General features: G+C 43.0%; 1 protein-coding gene across 2 annotated transcripts in view; it reads right to left on the reverse strand.

Annotated features, from left to right (window-relative positions):
- SMAD5 (SMAD family member 5) overlaps positions 1 to 4389 on the reverse strand; it is a 46511-nt gene extending 42122 nt beyond the window's left edge. Inside the window, exons 1-2 of one of the 2 annotated variants that reach the window (XM_046666539.1) lie at positions 4260 to 4373; positions 3232 to 3449 (exon numbers count right to left, since the gene is read on the reverse strand). The gene's annotated coding sequence lies outside the window, so the exon portion shown is untranslated. Of the gene's footprint in view, positions 1 to 3231; positions 3450 to 4259 lie in introns of both variants that reach the window. The other variant, XM_046666540.1, reaches the window with a different exon arrangement.
- Positions 4390 to 13449: the final 9060 nt, after the last annotated feature.

Here is a 13449-nt window from a genome sequence, read left to right on the forward strand (position 1 = left end):
ATGATGTAAATAAGGGGAAAGAAAACAAAAGACTAGTTTTGAAATATTTCTGCAGTGCCCCTCTTTCTGGGAACACACAAACCAGAATAACTAGATCTCAAGTTATACAGCCTACCAGATGGGATGCAAGGCAGATCCTAATACATCATGAAAACAAAACTGAACAAAACAAAACTTGCCTTGAAAGCACCAGCCATATTCTGAGATCATAGATAAATCTGAAGAGTCTTAGGACTCCAGTTGTCATGCTCAGAAGAAGGTGGGGAGGTGGCACTATTTTCTTACTATTATTTTCAGTAATAACAAAACAACATATATGGAAATCAAAAGGAAAAATCCAGTTAAAATCTCACAACAGATCAAACCATTTTCAAATTTCCAGTATACCAGTCTGTAAATCACATATACATTACAGGCAGAGACTGGCGTACCAAAGAATTCAAGGACAAAATCTGTTTACAAAATGTACGACTAGCTTCCAAAAGTGAATTACAATTACAGTATTCCACACACAAACTGTCTAACAAAGCATTTTTTCTTCTAAAATATTGTCAAAACCAAGTTAGGAATACAGTAAAAGCAGGAAAAGTCATTGAAACCACCTCTCCACTAGAATGGGGCCCAAACTCTGTCCCTCTAGCTGCCCAAGGCAAAAAAAGTATCAAAACGAAAGCGCCCCAAACCAGCTGATTATTTATTAAAAAAATAACTCTGTAATTACTCCATGTTTTCAAAATTGTAAAACAATAAAAACTGTTAGAATATGAAGGTGACCTATGAGATCAGGAAATTAGCTGGTCCTAACAACAATCTAGCTTTTAACAATTCTTCGAAAAATTTTATATCTTAATCTTTCAACTAATAAACACACCTCTCAAATTCAGAGTTCTAGACAATGGCAATGAACTGGATAATCCAGCACTAAAAATTTCAATTACTATTATTCCATATAACCTTGGAAGTAGAAAAACAAGGTGTAAAAAGACATGGTTAGGATTCCTGGAGTCACTCATCGCCTACTTGGTGGGGAAAGCATCCTACCTATGGGCAGCCTTCTTGGGTCCTACCCTCCCAGGTATTCTTTTCTCTAGAATATCCAGGCTGGTGGAGATCAGAATCATCCCTTAGGCTGCTAATGTCCCTTATAAAAGGAAATCATCTCCAATGTCTTTGACCTTATGAGCAGACTGGCAAGCCCATAAGATATAAGATGCCTGTAACATTGGAAAAAATAAACTATTCTGGCTTCTTCTTTGTGTTTAATATGAAGCACAACAAAAAGACAAAGAACAGAGACCATCTAGAAGAAAAGAGAATGGGGAAGACTGATAAATCAGGAGAATAAAGGCAGCTATATCCTAAAGTGTACTCAAGTCAGCTCTGAAATTCACCCAAATGCGTGGCTCACTGCCTAAACCAACATATACATCTGGTAATAATAAACACTGATAAGTCATAAACAAAAAGGGCTTTCTTAATTCAAAGACTCTACAAACTATTGGTAACATTAAAATTTACATAATACACAATCGAACAAATGTGTAAAAAGGATTTTTTTTAGATAGTATTTCAATTTAAGTTACCAAGAAATAAAAAACTGGTATTTTACTGCCAAGTCTTCAAAACACTAAGCCAGTATCTTTGATTTGACCAAGTTACAAATCTGTTTTCAGTAGAGAAAGAAAACATATTGCCTCTGTTTAAAGCAAAGGACAAAAAAGACCATCACTGCAAATCATAATGTTTGGGTTCATGATGAAAACAGGAAACAGACAGGCTGCCCAGGTATAATTATGGTTATAGTCTAATGCGCCTTCAGGTTCAGCCAAGAATTAAAACCCAGTGAAGAGGGTAAGCAGAATTTACTTGCCTCTACCTTGCTACAGAAGGCAACTTTTAATAATACTCCCAGCAACATGTTACATAACCAATAGTAAACAACAATCTGATTCAAACCTCATTAGTAACAACATTCTGCCAGTCTCCCACTGAAATTAATAGCTGACTTTGCCTGAGGGGCAAGAAAGGCAACACATATCAATCCACCCATTTCTGTGGCGCCTACCACAGTGAACCAGACAAACAGATAATACTACCAAATCTGCACAGAATCTACAAAAACATTTCACTCTTTTCTTCTCCAGTTCACTGCTCTCTTCCTCCTTTTAACTAGACCATATCATACGGATGCATTTAAAATCTAAGAGGAAAGTAGTAAGTTGAGAAGGTTCATCTAATTTTTACTGCCTATTTCAGCTATAATACGAAAGAAATAGAAGCATAAATGACAAATGGACTTTTGTAACAAAGATTAACGGGTAAAGCTTATGCCATAGCAGCTATGGGAAAAAGAAAGGCACACTGACTGAGGCAGCAGTCACCCAGAGAGGGAAAGAAAGGAGGAGTGTATAGACAATCATGCAAACAATCACAAACAAAAGTTAAATTAAAAAAATCTAAACATAGTATGTACAACTTTTATGAAGATTACATTTTGTTAACTTGTCTCTTATGAGTTGTTTGGTATTCTTGTAACCTCCCAGTTCACCTTAGAGGAAAAAGTTACCAACGAAGGAGTAGAAGAAAGAATATAAAGTAATTTGTTCAGATCTATAAATAATTCCTTACTGACAGAATTTGGAAGACACTAATTTCACAATAATATTCAGATCAATAAATGTGAAACTGTCACATTGTGTCTAGGCATTGTTTTTCCCCACAACAGACACTACCACACTGGCATCAGCAGAAATTTTAAACTACTTGGAATGTTACTAAATCTAAGGTTTTCAACCTCTCAGCTTTCAAATTAAAATTAAAAACTAACTCACTCTGGGCAATTCAGGTACTCTAAGAAATTTAAGCAAATTAGTTTTTTAAAAAATTGAAAACAATTTTTTAAAACATCAACTCAAGGCCCCTTTCCTCTCAACTTCTGTGAGGCCAAGCCACAACCTCCACTGATCCAGTCTTCCTCGCAAGATACGCACACTTTCGGTAGTGCTAGGCAACAGGCATGATGTGACAAACCCAACCAGACTTCAAAACTTTTTCCACAGAAAGATAAGGTAAACAAGATATACTTAGCACCACACCCATTTAAACGCACAAGCAGCCAGGAATGCTTTTTTTTCCCCCCCTCCCCTCCTCTCTAGACCTCCAGCTGGTCAGGAAACAATGCCTCTACAATCAAGATACAGATCTGGCCCAGGGTGTTCAGGCATTCCTCACCTCCAGGCTGGCCTACAGCTCCATTCTCCAGTGCCATCAAAACCAGAATTGGAACATTCTGTTAGGAAGCGGGCAAACGTCCAAATACCCGACTATCCTCGCCCCAGTTCTTTTTGCAACCAAAATCTGTTTTGGCTACTGAGCATGCTCCGACTTTAGACAGGCGCCACATGGGAGTTTTCAAAGCTTAGGCTCCAAACTCCACGTAATAACAGCAGCTGAAAGGGGAAGAGAGGAAAAAGGGCGGGGGAGGGAGAGAGGCCGGAATACGACTTTGAGTACCGATGCTGAAGTGGAGGACCCGGGCAGGGGCAGAATATAAGGCAGGCCAACAGACACTGCTTGGCACTCTCCTTGCAGCAGCGCAGAAGTTTACACGAAGTGGAAGAAATCTCTGCAATGGTGAACACTGGCACGGCAAGGGGCAGAAACCAGGTCTAACGACCGGCTGCGTGCAGCAGCAGGCCACAACTGCCCAGAACGTAATTCCCACCGATAAGCGCGGATCCTTATCTTTGAAACACAAAGCGACGGCGGCACGGATTCATCAAGCCATTGGACAGCTTTGCGGCGCAGCAGACCAGGCTGCTCAGCCGAGCACGGCAATCCGACCGGGGGTGTGTATTGAGGGTGGGGCTTAGATAAGGCAGAACCATCCGCTCCTCGGGACAGAAGCGGAGCCGAGCTGCCCTCGGGGGCGTCCCGAACGCCTCCCTCCGCCGTCCGGGCGGCAACGGCGGCGCTGGGACGAGAGCCAGTCGCGGCCCCGCCTCAGGAAGCCCCCGGCCGTCGGCGAGGCCTCCGCAGCCGGACGGGCCGCACCGTCCCCGCCGCCCGGACCCCGCAGGCCCAGATTCGGCCTACCTCCCGCCCCGCAGGCCCGGGTGGTTTCCGCTCCGCCCGCGGCCGAACGCCCCCGCCTCCGCCCGAGTCCGGCCGCTGGGGCCAGAGGGGGAGCCGCGTCCCCGCAGAGCCCGCTTCCCCCAGTCCAGCTCGCTCGCCCGCCCGCCCCCGGGCCCCACACTCACTCCCGGGCGGCCTGGGCGCGCTCTCCCGGCGCCGTCGCTGCGCTTCCCCTCAGTGCAACTTTATTAGCAGCTCGACCGCGGGACACGCGCACGGCGCCCGCTCGCCCAGGACCCGGATGAGGGAGGGAAGGAGCCGGGGAGGACGCGGCTGGGGTCGGCGCATGCGCGCAGGCGGCCGAGTGACCGCTGCGGGACGGAGGGAAGGTCTGTCTCGCTCTGGCGGCTGAAGGCATCCTCTGCGCTTGGCTCGGCGCCGGCCAACCCGGGCTTCCGATCAGCCGCAGGCTTCTCGCGCAATGGCCGGGCCCAGGAGTGGGGGTCGGCTCGCTCCCACCACCACGGTAGCCACTAGTAGTCTCCACTAACCAAATCAACCCACAGCACAATGAAATAAAACCATTGTCCTCGACACGGACAGTTGGAGATTTTCTCAGTCATAGAAAGTGTAAATAAAAACATCTTCAGATACAACTTTGCTACTTTTATTGGTTTGTAATATAAGTATAAATCTGAGTAAAGAGAGTCCTCTTTCTGTGAAAAAGCTTCAAAACCAGCTTCTCAACATCTTAGAGCCCTAGATACAGCCCTAAATCCCTCCCATATGGAGATCTTGGAGCCTCTGCTACCCTCCACCCCTCTTGCAGGGTAGGACCTTGGAGTTCTCCGAAGGAGGTCTGCCCCTGTACTGGGAGATCAACCAGGCAGTTGAAGATGCACACACCCTCCTGGATGTTGGGGCCCTGAGGTGCAGAGAGGCCATCCACAGGCTGACATCCCTCCACTCTGTCTCCTGGGACGAGAGCCTAACTCTCTCTTCTTGGTAACTGGAACTCTTAATGCTTTTTCCCTGCACATTCCCCAAAGTGTCAGCGTTTCCCAGAATGTGATCGTGGTACCTTCTAGGGCACCCAATTTGGAGAGTGAAGAAAAACATTTAAATAATTCTGTTTTTATTCTAAAGATTCAATACTGGTTTTCCAATAATCCTCTATAGGTTTCCTTTTTAAATAAATCAATCTCAGTAAAAATCAAAATTGAACTCGTTGCTAATCCTCCGTCTCATACCCTAATCCAATCCATCACGAAATTCCATTAACTCTACCTTCAAAATATATCCCAAATCTGACCATTTCTCACTGCCTCTATTGCCACCCCCATGGCCTGAGCCAGGGTCATCTCACCTGAATCGCAAACGGAAGCTGCGATTTTGCTTCAGGTTCCAGTGGTTTATTTCCACAGTGAAGAAACATAGGAAACGTTGCAGACATCTCTACGTTAAGCGTGGCGGTTTCAAACGTGGACAGAGGCCCGCTGAGGGAGTGTAGTGGGTCATGGTGGAGAACCTGACGACCTGCTCTGATCAAAGAGGGCAGCTGGTGTTCCCCTGCAGCCAACTGTCACCATGGGGAAACGTGGGAATAAGGAGCCAGTGTTGGCAGATCTTCTGATTTTTCAAAAACAACTGGAAATCTGGATTTTAGTGCAGAAATCTCAGTTTTATGTTTAGCAACTTCTTTCATTCGTTCTTTTTCTCTTTCTTAGACATTCAGGACACCAACCCTGTACCAGCCAAGTAAAACAAACCCATGGTCCCAATTTAGCCTGTTGGCCATCAGTTTGCAATCCCAGGTCCACATCTTAAACCTCTTAACTACATCATAAACTTCGTGAAAGTAAAGTCTGTGTACTTTAACTCTTTGTCACACTCACTGCTTATTTGTTGTTAATTCAGAAGTTTCCAGCCCTTGAAAGGCACGTATTTCTGGAATCTGCGTGGGTTTACAACTCCCAGAAGTGCCTATAACCCTGCCTTGGAGGATGGCTTTTTTTCAAGAACTGATATTTTCAGAGTGCTTTTTGAACGTTATAAGACATAACAATTTGGTTTAAATATTTTGTACACTAGAGCCTCTCCTCACTTCAGATAGCTAGGAAAATCCTTCCCAAAACAAACAGCTTGCTGTCTTTCAGTCACTGCACATATGTAAGGAACAATTTGTGATTACAGGATTCGTTTTAACAATCATATTTGTAATCTCAAAGCCAATAGTTCTGCTTGCTAACTATGTGTCTACACACTGATCAAATCAACCAGACTCCAACCTTTCCAAGTTGCTATACGGGCTCAGCTCAGGTCTTAAGTTGGAAGACAGAAGGCAGGAATGGAAACTTTAAGAGCACAGCAGATGCCTGCCAAAGACTGAGAAATTACCCAGACCTCCAAGGGTATGGAAAAATCAGACAGATCACTAAATATCTATATAGCTGAAGGGTTATCAAACAGCAAATGTACAGGCCTGCCAGAGCTATAGGAATGGAGTAAGAAAGCTCCTGTTTTTGACAATCAAATGGGATCTACAAACAGATGTGGAACAGGATGATCTGAACAGATAGATACAGTCTGTAGGGCATCAAAATAGACAAACTGCTTTTTCAGCTTAGCCTTCCCCTGATCAAGAAGCTCAGACAGAAGCAGCTTCAATACTCAATTTTACCTTACTTGTAGAAAAACCTATTTCTGGATCATTTAGGCCAGTGCTTCTCAATCAAGGGTGACTGTGCCCCCAGGGAACATTTGACAATATGTGAAAACAATCTTGCTTGTCACATATAGGAAGTCAGTGGAGTGACGTCTACTGGGCAGAGGTTAGGGATGCTGCTAAGCATTCTACAATACACAGGACAGCTTCCTTCTACCAAGAGTATCCACCCCAGAATGTCAATAGTGCTGAGACTGAGAAACCCTGATTTAAGCTCAGAATAGTTTTTCTTTAATTGGGTCAATGTTTGGGGAGAAAATGGGCCTTTTCTTTGAATTTTTCCAATAATTGTTTTCCTTATTTATTTGGTGTACAGAACCAGCCTAAATGTTTAGTCCATGACCCACTCCCACCTTGACTTTCCCAGATCCAAAACAGCGGTAACTTTCAGGAGAGGTGAGACCATATACGGAACAAGAAGATCTGAAATAATTAACTCAGTCTTCTCATATTTTTAAAGTTTTATTTTTAAATATAGGATAATTGAGGCAAATTGTTTTTGTTTTCAATATATTTAATAAATATCTCACTTCTACCCTTTGCTGTAGCCCAGAAGATTCTCCCTAAATGACCAGGGCACACCTAGTGGAATTGAAGGAATATGGTGATGTTTAGAGGAGTCGGCTGGCCTAGAAGAATCAGTGAATGACATCACAGAGATCCATGTAGGGTCCCGGTAGCTATCTCAAAGACTTCTCTCTGCCTCAGATAGTCATGGCAGGTGGACACGAGAGGAAGAAATGTCTAAGTTTGTGTGACTCCTCCAGACAGTGTCCGGGAAACAGTCAAGCTGCCTTTCCAAGTTCTAAAAGTTCTATGTGTGTTCTTCAATTGACAGACTAGTCCCACCCCCAATCCTTAATACTGGAAACAGTACAGGAGGCAGAGCTGAACTGAGAAAAGTTCTGAGAAGTCCCAAAGAAATGATGTGCAAGGACATATCCCATGGGCCAAGAGTGAAGAAAATCATCATGTTACAATTTTCAGAAGAAACTTCATGTTATTTTTTAGTAGAATGAGCCAAGACTCTGTACCTACCAGAGAGTACACTAAACTGATTTTATCCAATATTTGAAAGGGTATTTTTACAGCAAAGTTTGAGTGTTCTGGTGTGAAATGCTTCCTTAATAATCCAAAGACCCTCTATTTTCACAACTCAGAAGTTGAAAATCGTAATGTATTGAAAAAAGGAAAAGTAAAATGAAAGAATGACAGTAGCCTCCACTGGAAGCACAGGAATCTCGTGGCCACCAACTCCTCAAAGCTTCAGGGATGGACATCAGAGACTCCATGAGCCCCCTGGAATGAATATGCTCATTTTCATGTATAAACCTATGTACAGCTCATCAGATTCTCAAAAGGTTTCCTGACCTCCAAATGTTCACAGATGCTTAAAGCAGTGGTTACTTTACATGTGGTATAAATTTAATGTCCATTTTAAGTTATCTTTTCTTCTCTTCACTTTTTCAGAGCAACGTAATTGGGAGATTCCTCTCCAGGGAAGGCTGCTTGATGTACAGCGTAGGAACTAGCTTGCCTGCCTCCAGCCATCTGCTACATTAAAGAAGGCCTCGTATGGCTGGAATCCAAAACACAAAATTAAAAGCGTTGCTTGCACCCAGAGTAGTAAAACAAAGAGGCTTTCTAAAGCAGGGCTTGAAGGGAACACTCATTTCTTCCTGACTTCAACAGCATCTGTTCCTCCTGACGGCAAACACCCTCCGAGTTAACTCAACTGACCTCCACGGTTCTACATTCTCAGTTTTCATCCTCAGAGACGTAGTCTCAGATGAGCCAAACCACATGTGCACTCAGCCACAAATCCAGAGCAGCAGGTGAAAATCTGGGAGCATTATGGAACTGGGGAGAGGGGAAGGAGACAGAAACTTCTCCTTCTCTAGGATGCCCTTCAACTGGATAAAATCTTAGCCATGAGGACTCTGAAGCCAGACTTCCTGACTTGAGCACAGCATGTTTCGCTTACTACCTGTGTGACCTGGCACAAGTTTCTTAACCAATCTGTGCCTCAGTCTCCTCATCTATAAAATGGGGATAACAGTAGTAACAACTTAATAAAATTATCATGAGGATTAAATGAATAGAGACTTGTTAGGCACTTAGAACAGTGCCTGGCACATAGTAAGTGATACATAAACGTTTGTTTTAAAAGCATGCATTTTCTCCTGATACACGAGCAACTTCTAAAACATTCTTAGCAAATTCATTTGCTATGTAAGAGATGTATTCATTTTACCAAACAGTAGACTCTCTTCTCTTCTTACTTTAATAGGTGATCTCATTCACTTTCAGGTGTCTGGTCCTATCTATTGTAGACAATTTGCAGATTGCTGTTTCCATCTTGGACTTGGCTAATGAACTCCAGGCTCTTAAACTACCCTTTTCACGTCTCTACTAGACTGCAGTAGTTAAGGATTTTGTCTCCCTGCCATACTCTCCAATCCCTTTCTCCTGCTTCCTTTGTGGTACCATTCCCTTTCTATTTTAACCACAGTACCAGACACCTCACCCCAGAGATGGACGCATAACCCAGGAGGGTTATCATAGTTCCCCACTGGCCAAGCCACCTTGACTGGTTCATAGATGTGCATATGACCCACGTAAGGGAACAAGTATCATCTCTTAGATTGACGTTGAGAGAGAGAGTCCTCCTTATTGTCATTGCTAAGCTAAGGGTAACTCTGAGGCTGCCAGGGGCCATCTTGCCACCACGTAGAGGAAGTTTGCTTGGAAATGAAGCCAAAAGAGAGAAGCAGAGCTGAGAAACAGAGGGGAAGACAACGCCTTGACAAAATGCCTTGGTGGGGCTGTGCCCGAAGCTCTGAAGATCCTCCTTAGATTTCCCAATTACATTAGCCTAGACATTGTATTTTTGTTTAAGCTAGTTGTGCTTCTACCACTTGTTACATCTGCCCTTGGCCATCTAACTGGACTTATCAGGTCCAAATCTGAACCCTTGGTGTTTGTCACTCTCCCTCCCCAACCTGGTCCTTTTCCAATCTTCCCCATATCAATAAAAGGCATTTCCATCCACATAGTCCCCCATACCTGGCAGTCATCTGTGGTAGACTGGATTATTGTCCTGAATTTTCACTCCCTCCTTGTTGTGGAATTATACATCCATACCCTTTGCCATGTGGCTTTGCACTACTTTTCCCTAGAAAAGCGAAGTATACGTCTTTGCCCCTTTGATGTTGTCTTTGGCCACGTTGACTTTGGCCAGTAGACATGACATGAACATAATCTTTAGATGCGTTTGAGGGTTTGACTTGATCTTTTGTGCTTTTGCCATCTACCATTAGAAGAATAGACCTCAGGTAGCCATTGGTCCAAGGAGGAAGAAAATACACATAAAGCAGAACTCCACAGTCTGGAGCCCAGCTTAGCAGAACTGCAGCCTAAAGCTCAGCTACTTAAGCTGATTCACAGACCCATACGTGGGAAAAATTAATGTTTGTTGTGGTACACCACCGAGATTCTGGGGTTGTTTGTTACGCAGCGATAGCCAACTAAAACATTCTTCATTATCCCTATTTCTCATCCTCATTTATTTATGCTTTTATTAACTCCCTCATTCAGTAAGGTGACAGATATTTATCAAACACCTGCTATGTATCAAGCATGTTTTGGGCACCAGGGAAAAGACACTAAACAAAACAGACAAAAATTCCAGCCCTAATAGAGTAAACAGATAATTTTTAAAAATATGAAAATAAGTAAAATGTAGCATGTCACGTGGTAATAAGTGCTTGGTAGAAAATAAAACCATGAGCGGGAGTTGGGAGAGAGAGTGCTGAGATGAGGGGGAGCAATGGCTGCTGTTTCAGTGGTGTAGTCAGGGTTAAATTGGGTTCCCCTTCCCCTTCCAACCCAGTTTCAAGTCTTATCAGTTATTAAATCTATCCGCTTCTCTCCATGTCTACTATCTACAGACAGTCAGGTCCAGGTACTCATCCGAGTCACTGTCATTTCTCACCTGGACTGACAATCCTCAGCTTCCACTCAGCCACCAATCTCTTGATCACTCAAAAGCTATTACATTGAAAACTTATTGAAACAGCGTATTTTAAACGTAAATAAGATTATGATCACTTGTGAATTAAAACTCTTCAAGGTCTTCTCATTGCATTTAGGATAAAATCCAAACTCTCTCCCACAGCCTCGCCCTGATTGATATAGCCCCTGACTTCGCCAACATGCACCTTAGCCACACTGGCCTTCTATTTGTCCTCATGTGCTATTAGCTCTTCTCCAACTTTGGGCTTTTTGCACATGGTCCCCTCTTCTTGTTCTCACTCTCCGCCTTAGTAACTTGTGAAATGCTTTGCCTCCCACTCCTCACTGCCTCACTGCTTCTCATCAACCTTGAGTCTCAGGTTACAGGCCACTATCTTACAAAAGCTTTCCCTGGCCACCTCCACTCCACCCACCCCTCCACCCCAGCTAGATTGGGTCTCCCCATTATATACTTCCAAAGCATGCAGCTCTTTCCCTCTTGGGGCTCACTTCTCACACGTCATGACTTGATCAAAGACTATCTTCCCCGCTGGAATTAAACTCCTCTTCACAACTGAACTCTCAATACTTGGATCAGGGCTTGGAGTGCTGTCAGCTCTCAATAAAGTGTCATTGAAATTTCTGCTTCAATTTTGTTTTATGTTTGCTCCTAGTAAAATCACTTTGTTTTCATTTAATTTTTTAAAATGTCCTAATCAAATTTTAATATGTAATAGAGTGTCATTCTCCCCACCTCCCAAGCAGGAACTCTGTTCTTAGATTTAGCATTCATTCTTTCACTTATCCATTCAACTGATGTATTAATGTAGTCCCTACTGTGTGCCTGGCACTGTGCCAAGTACTGGGACTACAAAGGTGAGTGCTGCTTTCTCTGCCCTGGGGAAGCTCACAGTCTCCCGGGGGATGTTTGGATGTCTTCTGTCTTCAAGATCCTTGAACACTTGAAGAGGAGTCAGAAACTATAAAATCAAAATCTGCTGTTTCAGAACAGGGAGCCCAAGCATTCACAGGGGAAGAGACTCTTCATACCTTTCAGGAGCCCCTTGTTTTATAAAAACTCCTGCATGTAACAGACCATTTAACCATGAAAATGCAAAACGAAGACCCGATTCTGATATGGAATTTTTAGCATTAGAGGACTGAACTATTGAATGTGACCATTTGAAAGGGTGTTGGAGGCATAGCTTCAGCCCTCTAAACTACATCTCCTGAAATGTGTCACTGCTAAGCATGGATTTAAAAAAAATAACTTTATAGTTTTTATAAAAATCTTGCATGTTTATTGGAAAAATTCAGATTATAGAGAGAAAGCAAAAATAAGGGTAAAAAATATTTGAAATCACACGAACAGAAATGTCCACAGTTAATAAGTTGACGTAATATCTTGCCAGGCATCTCTCCATGCATATCATAATAATAGCTAATGTTGATCAAACACATACTTTATGCTAAGTACAGAACAATGTGCTTTATATATTTTATTAAACGCCACGGTAAACTCACAAAGTAGTTACTATTACTAACATTATCATCCCCCTTTTTCTAAATGAAGAAACTAAGGCACAAGCCATTAAGGAACTAGCTATCGTGAATGTGCATATTTCCACAGCCTGCTTGGGGTTACAACTCCCAGAACTGTTTCTAACTTTGCCTTGGAGACTGTCTTTTTTTAAAAACTAGTGTTTTCAAAATGCTTTGCTGATCATTGAAAGACATAACAGAATTTGGTTGAAATATTTTGTACTCTAGGCCCCATTCCTCGGTCTTTGCATTCAGCAAAATCTTGGATTCTCTGCTTTCCACAGCCCAGTCCCTTCCAGCTTCTCTCCATCATTGCCCTATACTACCCTCCTTCCCTTTGTCATTAAATTGGTCTCTTGGCTGTCCCCACTACTCCCAACACACCCCCATCAACACACCTTTGCTTTCACAGTAACCTCTGTAAGAAATGTCCCCTCCTGCAGCCAGCCCTATCTTTCCTTCTGAGGTCAACTTAAATTCCTCCTTCACGAGACCTACCTGGTCCTCAAGGATCTTCTCTTGATGCATGGCATTATGGGAGACGCACAAGAAGGAAAAGAGATATGCAGTGTAGAGATGGTGAGAGGCGAGGAGTTTCACAGCCATCTAGCAGATAAGGAAATGGAGGCGCAGAGAAGTGAAGTCAATTCCTGAGTTTATACAGTTAGTAATGGAACTAGAATTCAAATCCAGGTGAGTCTGATGCCCAAACTCCTTCTCTAATCACTACACAATACTGCCTGCTCTCTTGACTCACTCTCATCGAGACATTCTAAACTTCTGCACCCCAGCAAATGGTTCTTGTGAATCCTATGATAGTAGTCAGAGAACAATGATACTCTGTGAACTGAGCTGGAAAAACCATAGATTGCTAAGTAAGAGAATGAATGAGTGAATAAGTAAATGTGTCAGTGAACACAACTGCAATTTCTAAATTTGTGTCATTTGGTGATGGTGAAGTCACACAGAGCAAGTTGGCCATAAAACTTTATATTTATTTTAACAGTCAGGTAAGGGCCCTGAGCAAGCTCAAAAGGCCATGAGTGAATGGAGTTACTGTTCTGACATGTTTATCTTGAAGTGTAGTGAAACCT

Source organism: Equus quagga, chromosome 7 (genome assembly GCF_021613505.1).
Source record: "Equus quagga isolate Etosha38 chromosome 7, UCLA_HA_Equagga_1.0, whole genome shotgun sequence".
Taxonomy (NCBI): Eukaryota; Metazoa; Chordata; class Mammalia; order Perissodactyla; family Equidae; genus Equus; species Equus quagga.